Source organism: Pseudophryne corroboree, chromosome 2 (genome assembly GCF_028390025.1).
Source record: "Pseudophryne corroboree isolate aPseCor3 chromosome 2, aPseCor3.hap2, whole genome shotgun sequence".
In the NCBI taxonomy this organism is placed as follows: Eukaryota; Metazoa; Chordata; class Amphibia; order Anura; family Myobatrachidae; genus Pseudophryne; species Pseudophryne corroboree.
Genome location: NC_086445.1, coordinates 644358197 through 644385776, shown reverse-complemented (window position 1 = coordinate 644385776; position 27580 = coordinate 644358197). Strand labels below are relative to the sequence as shown.

Here is a 27580-nt window from a genome sequence, read left to right as displayed (position 1 = left end):
TAACCGAATTAGGTACCGGCAATCCAGCCGTAGAGTGAGCCTGCTGAATCGTATTACAGATCCAGCGAGCAATAGTCTGCTTCGAAGCAAGAGCGCCAATCTTATTGGCCGCATACAGGACAAACAGAGCCTCTGTTTTCCTAATTCTAGCCGTCCTGGCTACATACATTTTTAAGGCCCTGACTACGTCCAGGGAAGTGGAATCCTCCAGGTCACTTGTAGCCACAGGCACCACAATAGGTTGATTCATATGGAACGAAGAAACCACTTTAGGCAAAAATTGCGGACGTGTCCTCAATTCAGCTCGATCCACATGAAAAATCAAGTGGGGGCTCTTGTGTGACAAAGCCGCCAATTCTGACACTCGCCTTGCTAATGCTAAGGCCAACAACATGACCACCTTCCAGGTAAGAAATTTCAACTCAACCTTGTTAAGCGGTTCAAACCAGTGTGATTTTAGGAACTTCAACACCACGTTCAGATCTCATGGTGCCACTGGAGGCACAAAAGGGGGCTGGATGTGCAGCACTCCCTTTACAAACGTCTGGACTTCTGGAAGAGAAGCCAATTCCTTCTGAAAGAAAATCGAGAGGGCCGAAATCTGTACCTTAACAGAGCCTAATTTCAGGCCCAAATCCACTCCTGTCTGTAGGAAGTGGAGAAGACGACCCAGATGAAAATCTTCCGTAGGTGCATTCTTGGTCTCACACCAAGACACATACTTTCGCCAGATACGGTGATAATGTTTTACCATCACCTCCTTCCTAGCCTTTATTAAAGTAGGGATGACCTCTTCCGGAATCCCCTTTTTCGCTAGGATTCGGCGTTCAACCGCCATGCCGTCAAACGTAACCGCGGTAAGTCTTGAAATACACAGGGCCCCTGTTGCAACAGGTCTTCCCTCAGAGGAAGAGGCCAGGGATCTCCTGTGAGCATCTCTTGTAGATCCTAGTACCAGGCCCTTCGAGGCCAGTCTGGGACAACGAGTATCGTCTGTACTCGTCTTCGTCTTATGATCCTCAACACTTTTGTGATGAGAGGAAGAGGAGGAAACACGTAGACCGTTTTGAACACCCACGGTGTTACCAGAGCGTCTACTGCTATTGCCTGAGGGTCCCGAGACCTGGCGCATTACCTCCGAAGTTTTTTGTTGAGGCGTGACGCCATCATGTCTATTTGAGGAGTTCCCCAAAGACGTGTTACGTCTGCAAAGACTTCTTGATGAAGTCCCCACTCTCCTGGATGGAGATCGTGTCTGCTGAGGAAGTCTGCTTCCCAGTTGTCCACTCCCGGAATGAAGACAGCCGACAGAGAGCTTACATGATTTTCCGCCCAGCGAAGGATCCTTGTGGCTTCCGCCATCGCGACTCTGCTTCTTGTCCCGCCTTGGCGGTTCACATGAGCCACTGCTGTGACATTGTCTGATTGAATCAGAACCGGAAGGTTTCGAAGAAAACTCTCCGCTTGTCGAAGGCCGTTGTAAATGGCCCTGAGTTCCAACACATTGATGTGTAGACAGGACTCCTGGTCTGACCAAAGACCCTGAAAAGTCCTTCCCTGTGTGACCGCTCCCCATCCTCGGAGGCTCGCGTCCGTGGTAACCAGGATCCAGTCCTGAATCCCGAACCTGCGACCCTCCAGCAGGTGAGCACTTTGCAACCACCACAGGAGGGACACTCTGGTTCCTGGGGACAGAGTTATTTTCCGATGTAAGTGCAGATGGGACCCGGACCACTTGTCCAGAAGGTCCCATTGAGAAGTCCTTGCATGGAACCTTCCGAAGGGAATGGCCTCGTAGGCCGCCACCATTTTCCCCAGAACTCGAGTGCATTGGTGAACTGACACCCTTTTTGGTTTTAGCAGTTCTCTGACCATGTTCTGGATGTCTTGGGCTCTCTCTATTGGGAGGAAGACCTTCCATTTGTTCCGTATCTAGTATCATACCTAGGAACGGCAGTCGAGTTGTCGGAATCAACTGTGACTTCGGTAGATTTAGAATCCAACCGTGTTGCTGGAGCACTCTCAGAGAGAGCGCCACACTGCTCAGCAATTTCTCTCTTGATCTCGCTTTTATCAGGAGATCGTCCAAGTATGGGATAATTGTGACACCCTGCTTGCGCAGGACCACCATCATTTCCGCCATTATCTTGGTGAAAATCCTCGGGGCCGTGGAAAGTCCAACCGGCAACGTCTGAAATTGGTAATGACAATCCTGTACAGCGAATCTCAGGTATTCCTGATGGGGCGCATATATGGGGACATGAAGGTACGCATCCTTTATGTCCAGAGACACCATAAACTCCCCCTCCTCCATGTTGGCTATTATCGCTCTGAGTGATTCCATTTTGAATTTGAATCTTTATGTACAGGTTTAGGGATTTCAGATTCAAAATCGGTCTGACCGAACCGTCCGGTTTCGGGACCACAAATAGGGTTGAGTAGTAACCTCTTTCCTGCTGGTGCAGGGGAACCTTGATTATCACTTGCTGTATACACAGCGTTTGAATTGCAGCTAACACTACATCCTTTTCCGATGTGGAAGCTGGTAGGGCCGATTTGAAAAATCGGCGCGGGGGCACCTCCTCGAATTCCAGTTTGTAACCCTGGGAAACTATTTCCAACACCCAGGGATTCAGGTCCGAACTGACCCAGGCCTGACTGAAAAGTCGAAGACCTGCCCCCACCGGTGCGGACTCCCTCAGGGGAGCCCCAGCGTCATGCTGTGGGTTTAGGAGCAGCCGGGGAGGACTTTTGTTCCTGGGCACCTGCTGCAGCAGGTGCTCTCTTGCCTCTGCCCTTACCTCTGGCGAAGAAAGAGGATCCCCGACCTCTTTTGGACTTGTGCGACCGAAAGGACTGCATCTGATAGGGTGTTACTTTCTTTTGCTGTTGGGGAATATATGGTAAAAAAAATTTGATTTACCTGCTGTAGCTGTGGAAACCAGGTCCGTCAGCCCATCCCCAAACAATACATCCCCCTTATAGGGTAGTACTTCCATATGTTTCTTGGAATCCGCATCACCCGTCCATTGGCGAGTCCATAAGGATCTTCTCGCTGAGATAGACATCGCATTGGCCCTAGAAGCTAGCAATCCAATGTCCCTTTGAGCATCCCTCATAAATAAGACTGCGTCTTTTATATGGGCTAGAGTTAGGAATATAGTATCCTTATCCATAGTATCAAATTGATCTGTCAGCTCATCTGTCCAAGCTGCAATTGCGCTACACACCCATGCCGACGCAATCGTCGGTCTTAGTACAGCACCCGTATGAGAATAAATACCCTTTAAGGTAGTTTCTTGCCTGCGATCTGCTGGGTCTTTAAGGGCCGCTGTGTCAGGAGACTGTAGCGCCACTTTCTTGGATAAGCGCGTCAGGGCCTTCTCCACAGTGGGGGGTAATTCCCAAATCTCCCTGTCCTGCTTAGGGAAAGGGTATGCCATAAAAATTCTTTTGGGGATCTGCGGTCTCTTATCCGGAGTCTCCCAAGCTTTTCCAAAGAACTCATTTAATTCATGAGATGTGGGAAAATGAATAATCTGTTTCTTTTCCTTAAACATGTGTACCCTTGTGTCGGGGACTGAGGGTTCATCCACAATATGCAACACATCCCTTATTGCCACAATCATACACTGAATAGTTTTAGACACCTTAGGGTGCAATTTTACTTCGTCATAGTCGACACGAATCAGAATCCGTGTCGGTAGTAGTGTCTTGTGTTAAGGGACGCTTTTGAGACCCCGACGGGCCCTGTGAGTCGGTCCAATCTGAGGATTGACCGCCTGATGTCCCCCCTAAACCAGCCTTATCAAGCCTTTTATGTAAAGATGCCACACTTGCATGCAAGGTATGCCACATGTCCATCCAATCAGGAGTCGGCACAACCGACGGGGACACACCACTCATTTGCTCCACCTCCTCCTTGGAGAAGCCTTCCGCCTCAGACATGTCAGCACACACGTACTGACACCCCACACACACAGGGATTTACCTATAAGGGGACAAAACCCCAACCAGGCCCTTAGGAGAGACAGAGAGATAGAGTATGCCAGCACACACCCAGCGCTTAAAAACACTGGAATATACAACCAGATAGCGCTTTTATATGTTTATAATCGTAATGTCCACTCACTGCGTCGCCAAAGTGCCCCCCTCCTCCTTTTTCCAACCTGTGAAGCTCAGCAGGGGAGAGAACAGGGAGCCAGCGTTTTCTCATGCAGCCTCTGTGGAGAAAATAGAGCTGGTTAGTGCTGAGGATCAAGCCCCGCCCACCCGACGGCGGGCTTCGGTCCCTTCATCATATATTAATAAAATGGCGGGGGTCCGCGGATTTACTGTCCCCCAGCCTAATCCACCTTATTTCTGGCCAAATCGAGGTTTATTGCTGCCCAGGGCGCCAGGGCGCCCCCCCCCCCTGCACCCTTCAGTGCCTGCTTTGTGTGTGTGACTGGGATCTGATGTCTTCTGCCGCCTGAAGTCTTTCCCTCAATACTCACCCGGCTTCTATCTTCGGCATCTGTGAGGAGGACGGTGGCGGCGCGGCTCCGGGACGAACCCCAGGTGAGACCTGTGTTCCGACTCCCTCTGGAGCTAATGGTGTCCAGTAGCCTAGAAGCAGTGCCCAACTTTACAAGCCAGCTCTGCTTCTCTCTCCTCTGTCCCACGATGCAGGGAGCCTGTTGCCAACAGGACTCCCTGAAAATAAAAAACCTAACAAAATTATTTTTCCACATAAAACTCTGGAGAGCTCTCTGCAGTGCACCCATTCTCCTCTGGGCACAAGATCCAACTGAGGTCTGGAGGAGGGGCATAGAGGGAGGAGCCAGTGCACACCCATAGTCAAAGTTCTTTTTAGGTGCCCTATCTCCTGCGGAGCCCGTCTATACCCCATGGTCCTTACGGAGTCCCCAGCATCCTCTAGGACGTAAGAGAAAGGTTTGTACCCCTGTAACAGAAAAGATGTAGGGAAGTAAGTATAAGTTGTGGAGACTGCTAATCTAGTTACACTAGTGTTTCTGGCAATGGATAATGGGTGGTGTCCTGGCAATAATGATTGTCTCTCTGGCAGCTTCATATGCTGGTTTCTGCCATTTCTTGCCCATGACAGAATTATCCTGTGTAGCTTTATGTTCATAAAAAACAGAGGTGCAAATCATTTAACTGTTTAATAACATTATTAGTGCATAGTGAAAGTATACTATACTATAACAGTTAAAATACATAGTAAATTTGTGGTTTAATTTGTATTGCCTAATCCCCAAAGACAAAACTAGAACTAAAACACACTAACTGCAACTAGAAAATAAGAATTTACTTACCGGTAATTCTCTTTCTCGCAGTCCGTAGTGGATGCTGGGAACTCCGTAAGGACCATGGGGAATAGCGGGCTCCGAAGGAGGCTGGGCACTCTAGAAAGATCTTAGACTACCTGGTGTGCACTGGCTCCTCCCACTATGACCCTCCTCCAAGCCTCAGTTAGGTACTGTGCCCGGACGAGCGTACACAATAAGGAAGGATTTTGAATCCCGGGTAAGACTCATACTAGCCACACCAATCACACCGAACAACTCGTGATATGAAAACACAGTTAACAGCATGAAACGATAGAGCCTCTCAACAGATGGCTCAACAATAACCCGATTTAGTTAACAATAACTATGTACAAGTATTGCAGATAGACCGCACTTGGGATGGGCGCCCAGCATCCACTACGGACTACGAGAAAGAGAATTACCGGTAAGTAATTTCTTATTTTCTCTAACGTCCTAGTGGATGCTGGGAACTCCGTAAGGACCATGGGGATTATACCAAAGCTCCCAAACGGGCGGGAGAGTGCGGATGACTCTGCAGCACCGAATGAGAGAACTCCAGGTCCTCCTCAGCCAGGGTATCAAATTTATAGAATTTTGCAAACGTGTTTGCCCCTGACCAAGTAGCAGCTCGGCAAAGTTGTAAAGCCGAGACCCCTCGGGCAGCCGCCCAAGATGAGCCCACCTTCCTTGTGGAATGGGCATTGACAGATTTAGGCTGTGGCAGGCCTGCCACAGTATGTGCAAGCTGAATTGTACTACAAATCCAACGAGCAATAGTCTGCTTAGAAGCAGGAGCACCCAGCTTGTTGGGTGCATATAGGATAAACAGCGAGTCAGATTTTCTGACTCCAGCCGTCCTGGAAACATATATTTTCAGGGCCCTGACAACGTCTAGCAACTTGGAGTCCTCCAAATCCATAGTAGCCGCAGGCACCACAATAGGCTGGTTCAGGTGAAACGCTGACACCACCTTAGGGAGAAACTGGGGACGAGTCCTCAATTCTGCCCTATCCATATGAAAAACCAGATCAGGGCTTTTACATGATAAAGCCGCCAATTCTGACACTCGCCTGGCTGATGCCAGGGCCAATAACATGACCACTTTCCACGTGAGATATTTCAGATCCACGGTTTTTAGTGGCTCAAACCAATGTGATTTCAAGAAATTCAACATCACGTTGAGATCCCACGGTGCCACAGGAGGCACAAATGGGGGCTGAATATGCAGTACTCCTTTCACAAACGTCTGAACTTCAGGTACTGAAGCTAGTTCCATTTGAAAGAAAAATCGACAGAGCCAAGATCTGTACTTTAATGGAGCCTAGTTTTAGGCCCATATTCACTCCTGCTTGCAGGAAATGCAGAAATCGACCTAGTTGAAATTCCTCTGTTGGGGCCTTTTTGGCCTCGCACCATGCAACATATTTCCGCCATATGCGGTGATAATGTTTTGCCGTAACATCTTTCCTGGCTTTAATAAGCGTAGGAATGACTTCCTCCGGAATGCCCTTTTCCTTCAGGATCCGGCGTTCAACCGCCATGCCGTCAAACGCAGCCGCGGTAAGTCTTGGAACAGACAGGGGCCCTGCTGTAGCAGGTCCTGTCTGAGCGGCAGGGACCAAGGGTCCTCTGAGATCATCTCTTGAAGTTCCGGGTACCACGCTCTTCTTGGCCAATCCGGAACCACGAGAATTGTGTTTACTCCTCGCTTTCTTATTATTCTCAGTACCTTTGGTATGAGAGGTAGAGGAGGGAACACATACACTGACCGGTACACCCACGGTGTCACTAGGGCGTCCACCGCTATCGCCTGAGGGTCTCTTGACCTGGCGCAATACTTCTCTAGTTTTTTGTTTATGCGGGACGCCATCATGTCCACCTGTGGACGACCCCATTGATTTACAATCATTTGGAAGACTTCTGGATGAAGTCCCCACTCTCCCGGGTGGAGGTCGTGCCTGCTGAGAAAGTCTGCTTCCCAGTTGTCCACTCCCGGGATGAACACTGCTGACAGTGCTAGTACATGATTCTCCGCCCATCGGAGAATTTTTGTGGCTTCTGCCATCGCCGTCCTGCTTCTTGTGCCGCCCTGTCGATTCACATGGGCGACTGCCGTGATGTTGTCTGACTGGATCAGCACCGGCTGGTGTAGGAGCAGGGATTTTGCTTGACTTAGGGCATTGTAAATGGCCCTTAGTTCCAGAATATTTATGTGAAGGGCAGTCTCCTGACTTGACCATAGTCCCTGGAAATTTCTTCCCTTTGTGACTGCCCCCCAGCCTCGTAGGCTGGCATCCGTGGTCACCAGGACCCAGTCCTGTATGCCGAATCTGCGGCCCTCCAGAAGATGCGCACTGTTCAGCCACCACAGAAGAGACACCCTGGTTCGTGGAGACAGGGTTATTAAACGATGCATCTGAAGATGCGATCCGGACCACTTGTCCAACAGGTTCCACTGAAAGATTCTGGCATGGAACCTGCCGAATGGAATTGCTTCGTAGGAAGCTACCATCTTTCCCAGGACTCGCGTGCAGTGATGCACCGATACCTGTTTTGGTTTTAGGAGGTCTCTGACTAGAGAAGACAACTCCCTGGCTTTCTCCTCCGGGAGAAACACTTTTTTCTGGGCCGTGTCCAGAATCATTCCCAGGAACATTAGACGTGTCGTGGGGACCAGCTGTGACTTTGGGATATTCAGAATCCAACCGTGCTGGCTCAGCACTTCCTGAGATAGTGCTACTCCCACTAACAACTGTTCCTTGGATCGTGCCTTTATTAGGAGATCGTCCAAGTATGGGATAATTAAAACTCCCCCTTTTCGAAGGAGTATCATCATTTCCGCCATAACCTTGGTAAATACCCTCGGTGCCGTGGAGAGTCCAAACGGCAGCGTCTGGAATTGGTAATGGCAATCCTGTACCACAAATCTGAGGTACTCCTGGTGAGAATTGTAAATGGGGACATGTAGGTAAGCATCCTTGATGTCCAGGGATACCATGTAATCCCCCTCGTCCAGGCTTGCAATAACCGCCCTGAGCGATTCCATCTTGAACTTGAATTTTTTTATGTATGTGTTCAAGAACTTCAAATTTAGAATGGGTCTCACCGAACCGTCCGGTTTCGGTACCACAAATAGTGTGGAATAGTAACCCCGGCCTTGTTGGAGTAGGGGTACCTTGATTATCACCTGCTGGGAATACAGCTTGTAAATTGCCGCTAGCACTGCCTCCCTGTCTGAGGGAGCAATCGGCAAGGCGGATTTTAGGAAACGGCGGGGTGGAATCGCCTCGAATTCCAGCCTGTATCCTTGAGATACTATTTGAAGGATCCAGGGATCCACCTGTGAGCGAACCCACTGATCGCTGAAATTCCTGAGGCGGGCCCCCACCGTACCCGGCTCCGCTTGTGAAGCCCCACCGTCATGCGGCGGACTTGGAAGAGGAAGCGGGGGAGGACTTTTGTTCCTGGGAACCTGCTGTTTGCTGCAGCCTTTTTCCCCTGCCTCTGCCTCTTGACAGAAAAGACCCTCCTTTTCCCCGCTTATTTTTCTGGGATCGAAAGGACTGAACCTGATAAAATGGCGCCTTCTTAGGCTGCGAGGGGACATGGGGTAAAAATGCTGACTTCCCAGACGTTGCTGTGGAAACTAGGTCGGAGAGACCATCCCCAAATAATTCCTCCCCTTTATAAGGCAAAACTTCCATGTGCCTTTTGGAATCTGCATCTCCAGTCCACTGGCGAGTCCATAAACATCTCCTAGCAGAGATAGATAGTGCACTTACTTTAGATGCCAGCCGGCAGATTTCCCTCTGTGCATCTCTCATGTATAAGACTGAGTCCTTTATATGGTCAATTGTTAACAGGATCGTGTCTCTGTCTAGTGTGTCAATATTTTCTGACAGGTTATCTGACCATGCAGCGGCAGCACTGCACATCCAAGCTGACGCAATTGCTGGTCTGAGAATAATGCCTGAGTGTGTATATACAGACTTCAGGATCGCCTCCTGCCTTCTATCAGCAGGTTCCTTAAGGGCGGCCGTATCCTGGGACGGTAGTGCCACCTTTTTTGACAAACGTGTGAGCGCTTTATCCACCCTCGGGGGTGTTTCCCAACGTAACCTATCCTCTGGCGGGAAAGGGAACGCCATTAGTAATTTCTTAGGAATCACCAATTTCTTATCAGGGGAAGCCCACGCTTCTTCACACACTTCATTTAATTCATCTGACGGGGGAAAAACTACAGGTAGTTTTTTCTCCCCAAACATAATACCCTTTTTTGTGGTACCTGGATGTAAATCAGAAATATTTAACACCTCTTTCATTGCCTCAATCATGCAGCGAATGGCCTTAACGGGCATTAAATTTGACTCATCGTCGTCGACACTGGCGTCAGTATCCGTGTCGACATCTACTTGTGCCACCTGAGATAACGGGCGTTTTAGAGCCCCTGATGACTTCTGAGACCCTTGGACCGGCACGAGCTGAAGACTCGGCTGTCCCACAGTCGGCATGTCGTCAAATTTTTTATGTAAGGAGTCTATACGTGCACTCATTTCTTGCCATAATACCATCCACTCAGGTGTCTGCCCCGCAGGGGGTGACATCTCTGCTAAAGGCATCTGCTCTCCCTCCACATCATTATCCTCCTCAAACATGTCGACACAGCCGTACCGACACACTCCACACACACAGGGAATGCTCAAATAGAGGACAGGACCCACAAAAGCCCTTTGGGGGGACAGAGTAAGAGTATGCCAGCACACACCAGAGCGCTATATATAAACAGGGACTAACTGAGTTATGTCCCTAATAGCTGCTTATACTGTATACAGTACAATGCCAATTTAGTGCCCCCCCTCTCTTTTTCCCTCTTACTGTATTGTAGAAATGCAGGGAAGAGCCAGGGAGCTTCCTTCCAGCCGAGCTGTGAGGGAAAAATGGCGCCAGTGTGCTGAGGAGATAGGCTCCGCCCCTTTTTCGCGGCCTATTCTCCCGCTTATTTTGGGATTCTGGCAGGGGTATTTACCTCATATATAGCCCCAGGGGCTATATATTGAGGTATTTTAGCCAGCCAAGGTGCTTTTATTGCTGCCTCAGAGCGCCCCCCCCAGCGCTCTGCACCCTCAGTGACCGGAGTGTGAAGTGTGTATGAGGAGCAATGGCGCACAGCTGCAGTGCTGTGCGCTACCTTGGTGAAGACAGGACGTCTTCATGCCGCCGATTTTCCGGACCATCTTCCTGCTTCTGGCTCTGTAAGGGGGACGGCGGCGCGGCTCCGGGACCGAACATCAAGGCTGGGCCTGCGGTCGATCCCTCTGGAGCTAATGGTGTCCAGTAGCCTAAGAAGCCCAATCCGGCTGCAAGCAGGCGAGTTCGCTTCTTCTCCCCTTAGTCCCTCGCTGCAGTGAGCCTGTTGCCAGCAGGTCTCACTGAAAAAAAAAAAAAATTCTAAGACTATAACTTTCTAAGAGCTCAGGAGAGCCCCTAGTGTGCATCCAACCTCGGCCGGGCACGAAATCTAACAGAGGCTTGGAGGAGGGTCATAGTGGGAGGAGCCAGTGCACACCAGGTAGTCTAAGATCTTTCTAGAGTGCCCAGCCTCCTTCGGAGCCCGCTATTCCCCATGGTCCTTACGGAGTTCCCAGCATCCACTAGGACGTTAGAGAAAGAAGAAAAAAAAGGACTGCTAAAAAAGCGCAATTAAGGAAATGGTGTGGGTGGAGCACTACATCATAGGTCTGCAAAGTCGGTCCTCACTACCCCACACAGTGCATGTTTTGCAGGTAACCCAGCAGGTGCACAGGTGGATTACTCAGAAACCTTTTAAAAGGTCTGCAGGTGGAGTTAATTACAGGTTAATTGTAGGTTTGCAGACCTATGCACTACATCACAGGTTCTCAAACTCGTGTGCATGTTTTGCAGGTCTCCTCACAGAATGTCAAGTGAAATAATTACCTCCACCTGTGGACCTTTAAAAATGTGTCAGTGAGTAATTAATTCACCTGTGCACCTGCTGGGTTACCTGCAAAACATGCACTGTGTGGGGTCCTGAGGACCGAGTTTGAGAACCTATGCACTACATCATATCTCCCAAAATGATCCTCTCCAGGAGGGATACACTGCTCTGCTCCTGGACTTCCCACTTAATCTATGACTGCCATCACCTGTGGTGAACCGCCTTTCTTATCCATTCACCTGTTCAAAACAGGTGCTGGCAATCATACATTACGAGAAAAGTCCAGGAACAGAGCATTGTGTCCCTCCTGGAGAGGGTCATGTTGGGAGGTATGCTACATTCATAAAAACTATCTACTCCTTTCATACATCCATCTGCATCCAGTCCTTTTTAACAAGTACCAGTAATTGGTAACTGATACTAGGCCTAATTCAAGGGGTATCCGGACTCTGGGTTAATACCAATTAGGTTAACACCCATTGGGCGACAGTGGCAAGGTCGACACTAGAAATAGCTTGACACGGCCATTAGGTCAACATGGGTTTTTCACATTTTTTGGGGAGACTTTTTCATACTTTACAATCCACGTGGACTACGATTGGGAATGGTAACCTGCGAAGCGAGCCTTGCAAGTGGACGCGGTGCACTAATTGAGGTTCCCGGTCACTTGACGGAGAAAACGACACCAAATAAAGCATTAAAAAAACTCATGTCTACCTTTTTTCATGTCTACTTATTTCTAGTGTCGACCTAGCCACTATCGGCCCTTAATGGGCAAAACCATGTGCACTGCAGGTGGGACAGATATAACACGTGCAGAGAGTTAAATTTGGGCGGGTTTGTTTCTGTGCAGGGTAAATACTGGCTGCTTTATTTTTACACTGCAATTTAGATTTCAGTTTGAACATACCCCGCCCAAGTCTAATACCCCTTTTCCACTTTCTAGCACAGGTTGCAGCCGGGAGCCTGACACGACTGCGACCCGTACTAGAGCCCCCTTCTACACATGGTCTCCCTGCGCCGCCCTTTCATACACTGAACGGGAGTCGTGTCGCATCGACAGGGCTTTCATTTACACTACACAGCTTACCGGGTTGAGCACGTGTTCAACCTGGCAAGCTACCCGGGTAGGATTCCCGGATCACTTGATCCGGGAATTTGCCCAAGCGCATTTACCCGTGTTTTTAGAGCTACTGGAAAAGGGGTATAACTCTCTCTGCACGTGTTATATATGTCCTACCTGCAGTACACATGGTTTTGGCCATTAGAGGAAAATGTTGTTTTGCAATCAACCCACTATATCTTCAGCCCACACCTCCCATACATTGTCTGGCCAACTCACCTCCAAAAAGAATTACCAAGCAGAAAAGTGGAAGTATGGAGTGGTTCAATGTAATGCACTGCACAGATTGAATCATGAGTTCTATCATAGCTTTATAAGGAGATTTCCAGGGAAGGGACCAGCCAAATAGCATTAATAAGAAATGGAACGGTCATGTTAGTGTTACTAAAAGTTAGCTAGTTACTGCATCATAAATATAAGGGAGGTCTAGGTACACATATGAACAAACATTAACATAAACCAACCAGACTATCCAATTGGGGGGACAGCCCAAGGCTGTTTAATCAGTCTTGTTCACGGTCGGAATGGCCCACAGGGGGAACAGGGGAAACCACCGGTGGGCCCTACTGCCTGTGGGCCCAACTTCTCCTCTAGGGATCAAGTTCCAGACTATCCTACTGCACTGGATTTATGCATAATACATATGTTACATTATACTTCACAATAATTTGGTTTATTATATATTTACTAAGGGGCACAGAACATGTAATGGTTAGCCAAACCTCTGTGTTGGCTGGCCACGCCCCCACTGGATCCTGGCTACACCTTTAAGCATGGGCCCCTACAGCAGCATTTCCCCTGTGGGCCCTTCATGCCCCAGTCCGACACTGGTCTTGTTCCATTACTTTTTATTTCCTATTTTTAAATAGCTTTTGATTAATGGGCACATACGGGGTAATTCCAAGTTGATCGCAGCAGGAATTTTTTTAGCAGTAGGGAAAAACCATGTGCACTGCAGGGGGGGCAGATATAACATGTGCAGAGAGAGTTAGATTTGGGTGTGTTATTTTATATCTGTGCAGGGTAAATACTGGCTGCTTTATTTTTACACTGCAAATTAGATTGCAGATTGAACACGCCACACCCAAATCTAACTCTCTCTGCACATGTTAAATCTGACTCCCCTGCAGTGCACATGGTTTTGCCCAACTGCTAAAAAAAATCCTGCTGCGATCAACTTGGAATTACCCCCGCAGTTCTTACATATGTGTGGCCCTCTTCATTTAAAATGTTGGACAGCACTGCTCTAAAGGATGGCTGTCCTGTTTTACTCTTTAACATGTAATTTTATCATTTTACGTTAAGCTGTCTCTTGTTTGTAGAACTGTACTGCTTCTCGAATAGTGTAAAGGGCAATTCAGTTTTCGGCAATGTCACAGTCACAATGTGTTACTACGCACCTTCATAGGGTGCAGACTGAAAATGTGCAATGACTGTGGATGCTAGGTCACAATGTTCTTTCTGACTGTTTCTCGGTTATTTACTCTCCATCGCCGATAACTAAATTGCCTCAGAGTCTTTTGCAGTGACAGTTCAACTAATAAATCTTTCTACATAAACTAAAACTATTTTATTAACTCCATTAAGAAATACATAATTTTGCTAATCAATCTGAATTAGGACTATTTGACGATTATGTGTTAAAGTTGTATTTTGTGTTTTAACGAGGACTGCCCTGGAGCAATGCTTTCCTTGGAGGAATGACATGGAGGGTTTGTCTTTGTTAATGGTCCAGGGCCTGATACCAATTATACATTTCATGATCTCATAGTGAACAAAACATATAAATGCCAGGAATGGAGAAATTAATAATGTGAGAGAGGAAAGTGGTTTGCAGAAGAAAATAAGGACTGTACAAGGAAAACATAGAACAAAAATAAGTATTAAAAAATATGACAAGCAAAAAATTGGAGAAACAGTAACAGAGAAGGTATAGGATGGAATGGTTGGGAGGAAAGTTGCTTAGCATAACCTCACTTTAGGTATAAATTCCAACACAAATGGTCGATTTAGCAATAATCCTGATATTGGATTGAATATTTTCGACTAATATCCTGGTTATGACTAATAACATGCTGCTCCTGCAAAGTCCCCGCAGAAAGTCTTTTCAGTGTTGTATGAAAAGATCGTACTGCTCTGCACATGCCCCATCCCTGCACAGAATATATTTTATATAACACAACATTGTGTGGCTGACCCTTGAGGAAGGTGGAACCTAAAAAGGTCCATCGGGATGGCCATAGGCAGCGATAAGAATTATCTCTACCTCTGAGTCTGATGAGTATAATGAATACACTGCTGCTGTATCATTAAGGCTTAACGGCGTTTTAAGAGACATTAAAACTTTTTTTGTAATTTTTTCATAAAAGGTGGTTTGCTGGTTTACTTGATTTTGCCCAAATTTGGGTATTGTCTGGTGCAATTGATTTTATATATATCAGTTTATTCAATTAAAAACATAACGGTACCCGGAAGGTTATTCCACAGTGCTAGTGCTTGTACCAGATACAACACTGTGGACTTTCTACAATAACTCCCCGACAAACCTGTGGTCCCATCCGAGGCAGGCAGTCCAAGGAGTGGAGGTTTGCCAGGAACTTATTGTATAAAGCCACATTTTAATAAAAAAATAAAAACTTTTTATATATATATATATATATATATATATATATATATATATATATATATTTATTTTACAGTATCCTGGAGGGGCACTCTCCTTGAGACAATGGATCAAAACGTCACATCAGGGTGACTTTATTAAGTCGACGTTTCGGCTCAAAGACACGAGCCTTTCTCAAGACAAGCCATAAATAATTTCAATTAAGGAAGTCAAATCAGCAGCCATAAATAGAGCAATTTAACCAGCTCCACAGGTATGTGGCCCTGTGGTCCTGCGGCCTACAAAACTAATAAGTCTCAGATCAGGTAATTCAAAATACCTAATATTCTCAAAAGTAGACAACCGGTGTACCCTGAAGTGTAGTGGACCACTGTCCTGGAGCAGGAACTGGATCTCACTGGGAGCACCCCAATCAGTGATGAATGACGGATGAGAGTGCAGGATCTAAAATTATAATATATATATATATATATATATATATATATATATATATATATATATATATATATATATATATATATATATATATATATATATATACACACACACACACACACACACACACATATACACACACTGAACAGAGGGTGATACATATTTTAATACCTCTGATTTTATACCAGGAATACATTATGTAGGTACCAATTTGATGCTAGTTTTCTAATTATTTTATTTTATCATGTTGTAACACTGAGTGACCATTTGCAAAAGGTGTATCAATAACCACATATACCGATAAAACATTATATTAGCGCACGTAAGGAATCCAATATAAATAAATGCAATGCAGATAAACACACTGACAGTGCAATTACCGGTCATTCTAATGTTTTAAAAAATATAATATAATATAATATAATATAATATATATATATATATATATATAGTATTCCTTAAGCCAAAGAGAAACTTTCCCAGCCAAGAGAAAGAAACCAGCACACTACCAGTAGCAATTTCATGAAAAACTGTATTATAGCATGGCCACAGTCACAAAAGTGCAAACTTTATATTCCAGCCAGGATTAGCATGATACTTTACATGTCCTTCCGGATAACAGACCAAGGAATCAAAGTCCCCTCTGCCCAACAGCCGTTTCGGTGTTACCACCTTCCTCAAGGGTATACAAATAACTACTGAGCCAAACGCTATTTAAACCATAGCTAGACGCCTGTCAACAGCCCCTCACGCCCACTCACCTGTTATCTAAAACTCATCCCACCTGTGTGCTCTCACGTCCGCGCTGGCTGCAGCATGAGGTTCCCGTCGTGGAACGCAAACAGTCCGCGGTGGAACGCACTTCCGGTCCCAGTGTACACCACGGAAGTACATCACTTCCGCCCGGCGCTGTGGGTCCGTAATCGGCGAACCAATCACGAGTCCATACAGAGCGTCACCCGGGCAACCAAAAGAAACAGTGATACCCAGTGTGTAAACACTGTTCTAAACTAATGCAATACTGATTATTAAATCAGACTAGTACATCGGTGAGATGGGTTTGAATGTGCCTGACAGGCGTCCAGCCATGGTAACATCACAAAATAGATCTCTATCTAACCTAAACAGAACACCAAAACCTATACCAAAAAAAAAAAAAAAACATAATACAACACAACCACAAAATACATAAATATGAACCAGTGTTCATGAGCAGCCCCAGGAGACCATTAAATTTAATTAAGAAATGCAAGCGCGATTAAAGCTAACGACTTGTTCATAAGAAACAACTGAGAGTTAATTCCTCATTTAACCCGCAGGGTGCCACAGTGTTGAAGTTGTAAATCATTTCACATTCGCTTTGCAAAAGCCTTTTGTGTCTGTCTCCACCCCTCTTCCAGGGTTTAATTTGGTCCAATGGCATAAATTTAAAGTCCCGCATGGTGTGTCCTTTGGTGGCAAAATGTCTAGCTACTGGTGGTGTAGTAGATTCAACCTTAAGCATGGCTTTTTTAATAGAAGAACGATGCATAGCTATACGCTCCTTCAGTCTCCTGATCGTCTTGCCAATATAGATGAGATTACACGGGCAAAGAATAAGGTACACCACGAATTTGCTCTCACATGTCATGTGGTGTTTAAGGACATATTTCATTCCAGAATGTGGATGAATGAAATTATCGCCAATGATCATATGTTGGTAGTTCACACAGCCGCTGCACCCATAGGTCCCATTTTTCAATGAAAGCCAATTTGCTCTAGGGATCCCAGGGCTGATATCAGATGATGTAATAATGTCCTTCAAGTTGGAACTTCGTTTATAAGCAAATAATGGTCTGCTGTGGCAGAGGGACCCGATGGTCTGATCAGACTGCAAAATGTGCCAATGCCTGTGAATTGACTTTCTTAAATGTTGTGATGAAATAGAGAATGTATTCGGAAACACCATCCGTTCTAGAGTTTTTTTTCTCCTGAGACTTATTAAGCAAAGTGTTCCGTTCTAGTGTAAGGCATTTCTGAATAGCCTCCTCATTCTCGCCTTTAGGGTAACCACGTTCAACAAAGTCATTACCCATTTTCCATAATGCATCCACCAACATTTCACTGTCTGATGTAATTCTTACAATGCGGATAAGTTGAGAAAAGGGAAGTCCTTTCTTAAGCGGTCTAGGATGAAAACTATCACACAGCAACACTGTATTTTTGTCAGTAGGCTTCTTAAGTATGGCTGTCTCAAATTTGCCATTATTGATAGAAATTGTAACATCTAAGAAGTCTATGCTCCTGGGGCTGCTGTTATGCGTCAATCTAATGGTGCCTGTCAAAGAATTCAGACTTTCAATAAAATTGGACAATGTAAGATTGTCTCCTGTCCAAATAAAGAAAATGTCGTCGATAAAACGTACATAAAAGGCTATATACTGTGAAAACGCACTGCTGCCCAGGATATACTGTTTCTCATGCTCATGCATGAATAGGTTGGCATACGATGGGGCCACGTTTGACCCCATCGCCGTCCCCTGTAGTTGAAGAAAAAAAGAGTTCTCAAACATAAAATAATTTTTATGCAGGATCATATCCAATAGCAGCAGTAAGTATTCACAAGGGGGACCCTTATATTCAACATTTTCAAAAATGGACTTGCGAATGGCATCCATACCTGCTTCATGCCCAATATTAGTGTAAAGGCTCGTTATGTCACAGGTCACCAACAAACAATTCTCAGGCGGAGGCCCAAACTTAATCAACCTGTTCAAAAAATCGGTCGTGTCCTTCAAGATAGTAGGCGTGGAGGACACCACCGATTGAAGAAATATATATATATATATATATATATCTCCCTTCCTATAGTAGCCTTTCACACCGCCAATGCCGGATCCCACCCAGGAATTGGAAACAGGTCCTTCCCGGGTGGGATCCGGAATTGGACGCTGCAGCTTGCTTCCCCGACCCGAATGTATGCCGGCTGGGTTGCCATAACAGCAAGGGGGTGGGGGGGAGAGGGCAGCAGGGGCGGAGGCGGCGCTGGGAGATGACATCATCTCCGCGCCGCCTCTCCCTGTTGTAGTAAACGGGTCCTCGGTTGCATCGACCATGGAGCCCGTTTATGCTGCCATTGACCCGGTATTCAACCCGTGTACAACACTGCTTTATTCCCAGGTTGAATTGCCAGCTCAGGTGACCCGGGATTTCCGACATGGTGCTTTCACACCGCACGCTGACCCGTGTCGACCCAGCAATATGCCGGGTCGATACCAGGTTATTTGTGCGGTGTTAAAGGGGTATTACACACACACACACACACATTAGAAAGACGGGTAATTACACTGTCAGTGTACTTATCGAGTTATATAAGTATATAAGGAAAGCCTTTAATGTTTTTCTTAACTTTTTTTTGTGCTACCTGAATAGCAGAAAACATTAGCGCTGTAGAGAGTGACTTGCTCTCTACAATGTGATGTGAGGCGGTCATTAACGGAGAAGATAATTGTGTTTCCTATATAGCTGTGATACTTAAATCATGCATCACATAAGTTAGAATCTGTTTGATAAATAGATCCCAAAGTGAAGTTACTGTGCATTGGACAGAACTAAAATTTGAAAAGGCAGTAATAAGACATGTTAATTTGACGAGGTCATTTTGCACCGGGGTACAACGGATTATAATGCGCATTATAAGAAACAAATAATAATAATAATAATAATAATAATAATAATAATAATAATAATAATAGCTAATAAAACTACAACCTACAAAATGTTGCATAAAACCTAGATTTTATTATTTTTATTGTTTCTGATGTTACCATACCCTTTAGCATTCCTAATTGCATTTTGTTCAATTGCTCTGGGGTATATCAGAACGCTACTTGATCCCTTTCTGTCGGCTTCTGCATTGCAGTGCTTGGAAAGCTCACAGAAAAAAACATATCCATAATGCCAGAGGGTTTCTAATACTGTAGAGCGGGATAATGCACCTTGGGATGGGATGAGAAATCAAAACAAAAAAGTACAAGAGTTCAAAAAGTAAAGACAGCCTGTCAGTTTCACCGAAAGTGACAGAAGCTTAGGAAATGATCCACTGAGTACCTGCAATGAAATTTGTTGTTTTTGGCTCAGAACGATTGCATAAAACTTGTTTTTCGGGAACTGGTAAGCAGGACATTTGCATCTGCTTCTTTGTGATTGATCCCATTCACATAGAGGGGAAGATGTAGCAAACACTGGAGAGAGATAAAGTGGTCTATTTACATATAGAGAGATAATGTATCAACCAATCAGCTACTGTCATTTTTTAAAAACAGCCTCTGAAATGACAGGAGTGGATTGGTTTGTACTTTCTCTCTTTCTACCAGAATGGAAAAAAAAAGCATAAAGCTGGGTACACACTGAGCAATATGTCATCCAATCCGGTGGATTGGAGTGACATACCGCTCAATTCAGCGCATACTGGGCAGTGTGTATGCCCGTGGACGCTAGCGACATCTTCAGGTTTGATGTGCTGCACATTAAACCTGACGATATCACAATAAACACCATGTATGCTAATTAAGGACATAACAGTGATCGTTCAGTCATTCATTAACATCGCCAAATGTGAACCAAGGTTCCAGTATGTTGGGTCATCAGGCTGACAATGTCTGGATACACATCCCTCCTAGCTAAGTACCTAGCTTAATACTTGCACAACGTACTTTTTATTACATTTCTCACTGTGATAATGAGACCCCTTATTCTACAGAATAAAATATTTTAGTTACGTAACTTTTAATTTAAATCCCCCCCCCCCCCCCCCCCCCAAAAAAAAAAAAAAAGGTACAATATTATGGAGAAACAAAACCATATACAAAAGATTTAGAAAACAGGTACGGTCATGCAAAATATGGGAAGGTGGAAATTCTGCACAACAAACATTCAAGTATAGTGACCATTCATCTCCTGCAGATAACATCCAAAAGTGGAAGGCACACATCCTTAAAAGAAGAAATAGACAGTAAACAGTACCCAAGCAGCAACAAAATCATAACCATAAGCCACAAAATACCTTCAAATTGCTTGATTACATTTATTTAAAAAACACATTATATATATATATATATATATATATATATATATATAAAATCTCTCATTCCCTTTCATAGCATGCGAGATAGAAGAATGATTAGCATAATCAGGAGAGATGGAAGAGTGGTAGCATATACAGAAGTTTGATATTTTCACTTTACCAAGTTGTAGCTCCAGCCTACAGTACACGACATGGAAACCATTAACAAACGACCAGAGTCCCATAAAAGTGATGCAGTTTACTTGTAAATTGAAGAACACTTCCCAGCACCTCCCAATACAAACAGTAAACCTAATCTCATTGGCACCGCGTCACCATGTGAGAGAACAACACAGGCTATACAAGAATCTCTACTGCATACTGTGCAGTACAAATGCAAAAAAGTAGTTTCACAATGTGATCTGCAACAAATACAAATATATATATTTATTTATTTATTATGAGGGAAGTAAACCTCTGAACTACAAAACAGCAGCAATCTCAATAACGGAGCTACAGACATTTGTTTTTGTTTTTTTTCTGATCTGTTATCAACTCCGCATAGTCCAAACTATGGGCCTAAATCAGGGTTGATCGCAAAAAAGCTAAATCGTTCTGTAATGGGCAAAACCACGTGCACTGCAGGTGGGGCAGAGGTAGCATGTGCAGAGAGAGTTAGATTTGGGTGGGTTATTTTGTTTCTGTGCATGGCAAATACTGGCTGCTTTATTCTAATGGGCTCTACACACTGATAGATCCGCTGCCGAGATGCCCAACGGCGGATACGGCGGCGAGGAGGGGCAGTGACAGGGGGGGGGGGGGGGGGGGGGGGGTGAAGTGAAGTTTCTTCACTCCACCAGTCACCCGGGTCCATAGCAGTGCAGGCAAATATGGACGATCTCGTCCATATTGGCCTTCATGCACAAGCGACGGGGCACCAGCGGTGAACGAGCGCGGGGTTGGTGCCTCCACAATGAAAGATATGAACGGTATCTCGTTCATTAATGAACGATCTTGTTCATATCTTTCAGTATTATCTGCCAGTGTGTAGGGCCCATTACACTGCAATTTAGATTTCAGTTTGAACACACCCCACCCAAATCTAACTCTCTCTGCACATGTTATATCTGCCCCCCCCCATCTAACTCTCTCTGCACATGTTATATCTGCCCCCCCCCCCCCCACATGGTTTTGCCCATTAGAGAAATATTTTGCTTTTGCAATAAACCCTGAATTAGGCCCCATGTATGAAGGACTTGATCATGTGAGGTAAGAAATAGTAAACTAACAGGGTGCGAGTAAAAATGCAGAATAGTTCAGGAATCTGAAGGATTCTGGGAGACTACTTAGACAGGGTACACAACAGGAACATAATGTCAATCTAATCTGATATGATGTAACAATTTATTGTGTCATGTGCACACTACATAATCCCCCCTACAATGTCCTGATCTAGTGTTACAGGGATGCTACCGCACTGTATGTCACCATCGTCCCATCTGACGTGCAGCACACCAAATGGGATGATGCTATCAAACAAGTCACCAGAATTTGGGGTACACTATCATACCCTCCAACATCTCTGCGCTAAAAACCGGTACAGATTATGAAAGGGGGCGTGTCCCACAGCACTACTACAGAAATCTATTGAAATCTGGATACGCTGCACCCAGTACAAATCCCGTTTGTCAGTACAGACCATAAAAAACACAGGGGCAGATGTATTATCCTGGAGAAGGGATAAAGAAGTGATAAAGCAGTGATAAGTGGAAGGTGAAAACGCACCAGCCAATCAGCTCCTGTCATTTTTCAAATCCAGAATGAATGGCTGGTGCATTATCACCTTCCACTTACCACTGGTTTATCACTTTTATCCCTTCTCTAGGTTAATACATCTGCCCCACAGTACTGTACCAGTTAAAACGGAACAGTTAGAGGTTGTGCACAATATGATGGTCATTGCAATCCATTGCGGATAGCAAGATTGCCCAATATATCAGAAAGTGTGTACCCAGCTAAATAACTATGATTGCAGTTAGGTGCTCCCTTTTATTAGCAGAAGTCCGTGTTATTAGTCAGTACTGACTTATTCTGCACCTTATTTTTCCTGCGGTAAGGAGGTTGTAGTCAAAAGGTCAACAATAGCAATGTTGACAGTTATGATGTCGGCAGGCAACTTGACATTCCCAGAACGTCGACAGGAGTAATGTTGATATTAAGGTTAGGCTGTGTGTGATGTGCATATACTGTATGTGCATGTGGGGGGGGGGGGGGGGCGCGTAAGGATTTAGGGATGGGGGAATATACTTATTGGAACACTGAAGGATAACAGCTCTCACCTGGAAGGGATAGTCACATAAACCACCATGAACGCCAAAAGACGCAGCTGGAGCCGCCAGGAGAATGTAAGTCCCCACTCGCACACCAGGACGAAATGTTGATGATGAAAGCTCACGTGGTCGTTAACATTATGACCATGCTGACATTCTCATAATGAATGTTGAAATTTTGTACTGAACGTGTGGAAAGTACTCATGGTTCACTAAAGAGCAGTCCACCTGCCTGCAACTCTCTGGCACCTTTAGTTGCTTGCTTACTAGAGGGGTCCTCTTAGCACTTACAGGTGTGTGTGTGTGTGTGTGTGTGTGTGTGTGTGTGTGTGTGTGTAAGGGGTGTATTATATATGAGAGAGAGAGAGAGAAAAATGGGGCTGAAATTAAGTTGCAAGTTGGCTGGCTGCACGGCGTCATGCATATAGTAGCGGCGCCCACTGTTTTTCTCTCAGCAGCTGCAAGTCATCATTAGATCATTGGTAACAGCACTTAAGGTGTGTACACACAGTGAGATCCTTGCTATGCCCAATTTGACTATGCGAACTCCCCCCAGAGCCCAGAAGCACAGATTTTGACTATCTGTACTTTCGATTTTGTCTATGTACGAATGTGACTAAGTGCCAATTTTGACTATACTTTGTAGTATATAGGGGGTAATTCCAAGTTGATCGCAGCAGGAATTTAGTTAGCAATTGGGTAAAACCATGTGCACTGCAGGGGAGGCAGATATAACATGTGCAGGGAGAGTTAGATTTGGGTGGGTTATTTTATTTCTGTGCAGGGTAAATCCTGGCTGCTTTATTTTTACACTGCAAATTAGATTGCAGATTGAACACACCCCACCCAAATCTAACTCTCTCTGCACATGTTATATCTGCCTCCCCTGCAGTGCACTTGGTTTTGCCCAGTTGCTAACTAAAGTCCTGCTGCGATCAACTTGGAATTAGCCCCATAGTACACTAGACAGTCAAGATTGACTTGCCTGCAGTCTATCTAGCCTAACGATACCAACCTCACGGGAGTGCACATCAGGATCAAATCTGTATCGCACTAACTTTCCTTAAGATTTTGACTGTATAGTCCAGGGCTAGCCAAAGCGGTCCTCGAGATCTACCAACAGTTCACGTTTTCCAGACCTCCTGGAGATCTGGAGATTTGTCAGTTAGGAATGAATGCAGCACATCTTATAACCCTTTCACACCGCAGCTATAACCCGGTAAATTGCAGATTTTTAAGCCTTCCAAAACGGTTCTAGCTACGGTGTGAAAGGGCCACCTTGAATTTACAGTTTTCAAAATACCGGTATTTTGAAAAGGTTAAAAAGCAGGGTCCTACACGGTTCAGACCCGTTTCATTGTGCAGTGTGAAAGGCTCTGAAACGGTATTTCCAAACCACAGAAGGTGATAGGCTGTCTCCATGCGTGATGTCACCAGGCAGAAGCAGGAAATAAACTGGAGGAAACACGTGAGAGTGAAGGGAGCGTTTTATTATACAGAATACAGTTTAAAATGGCAAATTAAAGTGATGAGGAGGTTAGGGAGCTGCTTAGGATCACAGGGGATGAAGAAATATGTAGACAAATCACTGGAACAGTGAAGGATGCAGTAATCTACAAAAACATGGTAAAGATGCTTAAAGCTGCTGGGTTCCATCGTACGACTAGCCAAATTATTAATTAATAATTATTAATAATGTGTGGGCCAGAAAAGTTCATTTACAATGACAACCACTGTTTTCTATGGGAGAAACGGGTTCAGTGTGAAAGGTACCAAAACAGTAATGAAATGGTAATATACTGGTTACAACATGCGATGTGAAGGGGGTTTAACTGCTCAGACCTGTTTAAAGAACCGTTTCAAAAGTAGGGTTTGCGATGTGAAAGCAGCATTAGTAATGACTACACCTGTGCACCAGCTAGGTGGTCTGGAAAATGTGAACTGTTGGTAGGTCTCGAGGACTGGTTTGGCCAACCAAAATATTACAGATTTATCTCACCGTGTATACACACCTATACACCAATCCCATGCTAGGTGAAAGAAATCTGTCTAGCGTCACCATACGCAGACGGTGTCTCAGAATATGCACATAACACTCCCTCAAAAGGTCCTCAAAAAGGTGCGTGCACAAAATACCTGCTCAGCTGAAAATCAGGACTGTCAATTTTACAGATGGAATTGTCCTCTTTCTTACTTGTGTACCATGCACTTTAACTGTATGACAAGGTCATTTTTGATAAACAATATATTTAGTTTATGAAGGCATAATGATAATATGAATAACATATCCGTGTACACTAATACATACCCTCCAACTGTACCTTTTTAATAGGTACAGTACCTTTTTTTTTATGGTCTGTACCCAGTGGCGGATTTAGGGGGGGGGCACCAAGGCACGTGCCCCCCCTGTCATTTTTAGTGCAGACTGACATGCGGACGAGTGTCCGCATGTCAGTCTGCGGTCTCGTTTCGTCCCCTGCTGTTAGGATGGACACGGAGGGCACAGTGCGCGCCTCTCCTGTGTCTCTCCTGTGTCTCCGGCGGCCGCTGGTCTCATAAAGGAAGTGCCGTTCGTGAGCACTTCCTTTATTACAGTGACCCGCGGCCGCCGGAGACCCAGGAGGGACACAGGGAGGCGTGCACTGTGCCCTCCGTGTCCCTCCTAACAGCAGGGGAGCGGGGGGAGCAGCGGCGGCGGAGGAAGGGGGGGGACGGGGGACGCACTGGGGGGGAATATCTGGCACTGGGGGCATATTTGCAGGGAGGGGGGGGGCGAATATCTGGCACTGGGGACATATATGGCACTGGGGGGAATATCTGGCACTGGGGGCATATCTGGCACTGGGGGGGGGGATATCTGGCACTGGGGGCATATGTGGCACTGGGGGGGGGATATCTGGCACTGGGGGGAATAACTGGCAGGGAAGGGATATCTGGCACTGGGGCATTGTCTGGCACTGGGGGCATATGTGGCACTGGGGGGGGGGAATATCTGGCACTGGGGCATATGTGGCAATGGGGGCATATATAGCTCTGGGGGCATATGTGGCACTGTCGGGGAATATCTGGCACTGGGGGTATATGTGTACCCGGCACATGGGGGGGGCTATATTTGGCACTGGGGGCATGTGAGTACCTGGCACCGTGGGGGAATATCTGGCACTGGGGACATATGTGGCACTGGGAGCACAGCCCTAGCAACAAGGACTACCTCCTAGCAACGAGCATGACACCCAGTGCATGAAACCCCTGGCAACGAGCATGACACCCAGTGCATGAAACCCCTGGCAACAAGCATGACACCCAGTGCATGAAACCCCTGGCAACGAGCATGACACCCTGAGCATGAAAACCCCTGGCACCGTGCATGGAACCAAGAGCATGAAACCCCTGGCAACGAGCATGACACCCAGTGCATGAAACCCCTGACAACGAGCAGGTATTTGAAAAGTAATTAGAAGCCTTACTGTAGGACTTAATGTGTAATGGGCATTACGGTGTGTGGCATAATGTATCACGGACATTGCGGTGTGTGTCATAATGTGTCGCAGGCATTACGGTGTATGGTATACTCTATCGCTGGCATTGTGATATGTGGTATAATGTCTCAGGGTCATTGCAGTGTGTGGCATAATGTATCACGGACATTGCGGTGTGTGCCATAATGTGTCAGGCATTACGGTGTGTGGTATACTATATCACGGGCATTGTGGTATGTGGTATAATGTCTCAGGGTTATTACAGTGTGGCATAATATATAACGGGCATTGCGGTGTGTGGCATAGGGTATAACGGGCATTGCGGTATGTGTCACAGGCATTACGGTGTATGGTATACTATATCACGGGCATTGTGGTATAATGTCTCAAGGTCATTGCAGTGTGTGGCATAATGTGTCCCAGACATTGTATGTGCTATAATGTATCAGGGGCAGTGCAGTGTGTAGCATAATGTATAACGGGCATTGCGATTCCTGTCATAATGTGTCACAGGCATTACGGTGTGTGGCATAATGTGTCTGGGGCATTACAGTGTGTGCATATTGTGTCATGTGCATTATTGTGTGTGGAATAATGTCTAAGGGCCATTGCAGTATGTGGAATAATGTATACTGGGCATTACTATAAGGAGGAAAAATGACAAATAATGTAAGGGGCATGAATCAGGATTATTTTTCTTTTCTGTGGTGGCCAACGTCTGGGCGTGCAGGTTGCAAAACTGGGGTATAAGGTAGTCTTTTCCTGCAATACCACGCCCATTCCAACGAAGCCACGCCCATTCCAACGAAGCCACGTCCCTTATGGTGCCCCCCCTGTAATTTTTTTCTGGATCCGCCCCTGTCTGTACCTATTTTTGGCTCTCCAAACTTCCATTGAAAGTATAGGAAAAGGGATGTGGCCACGCCCCTTTACCCATGACCACGCCCCCTTTACTAATTTGTACCGATTTTTCTGTGTAAAATGTTGGAGGGCATGCTAATACTGTATATATATGCAGCCCTCTTTAGTTTTGATGAGAACTGGCGATGATTGTGTTCTATACCGTGCAGTCCTTAGATACAATTTTCTTGTACTGTAACTGAGGTTTCCTGTACTACAATGTGATTATCATCTCTTACTAGTTGTGGTCACTGTTTATGTCTGTGAAGAGTATCTGACACATAGCTAGCTTAGTTTAACAGTAACCTCTTCCTACACACAGTAGTATGTGGAGTGATCTAATAAAGTCGAGAGCCCAGTGTCCGTTTATGCTAACAC

At 45.6% G+C, this 27580-nt stretch overlaps 1 protein-coding gene across 6 annotated transcripts in view; it reads right to left on the bottom strand.

Moving 5' to 3' along the window:
* NAV1 (neuron navigator 1) overlaps positions 1-27580 on the bottom strand; it is a 468103-nt gene that overhangs the window by 278763 nt on the left and 161760 nt on the right. The window lies entirely within an intron of this gene.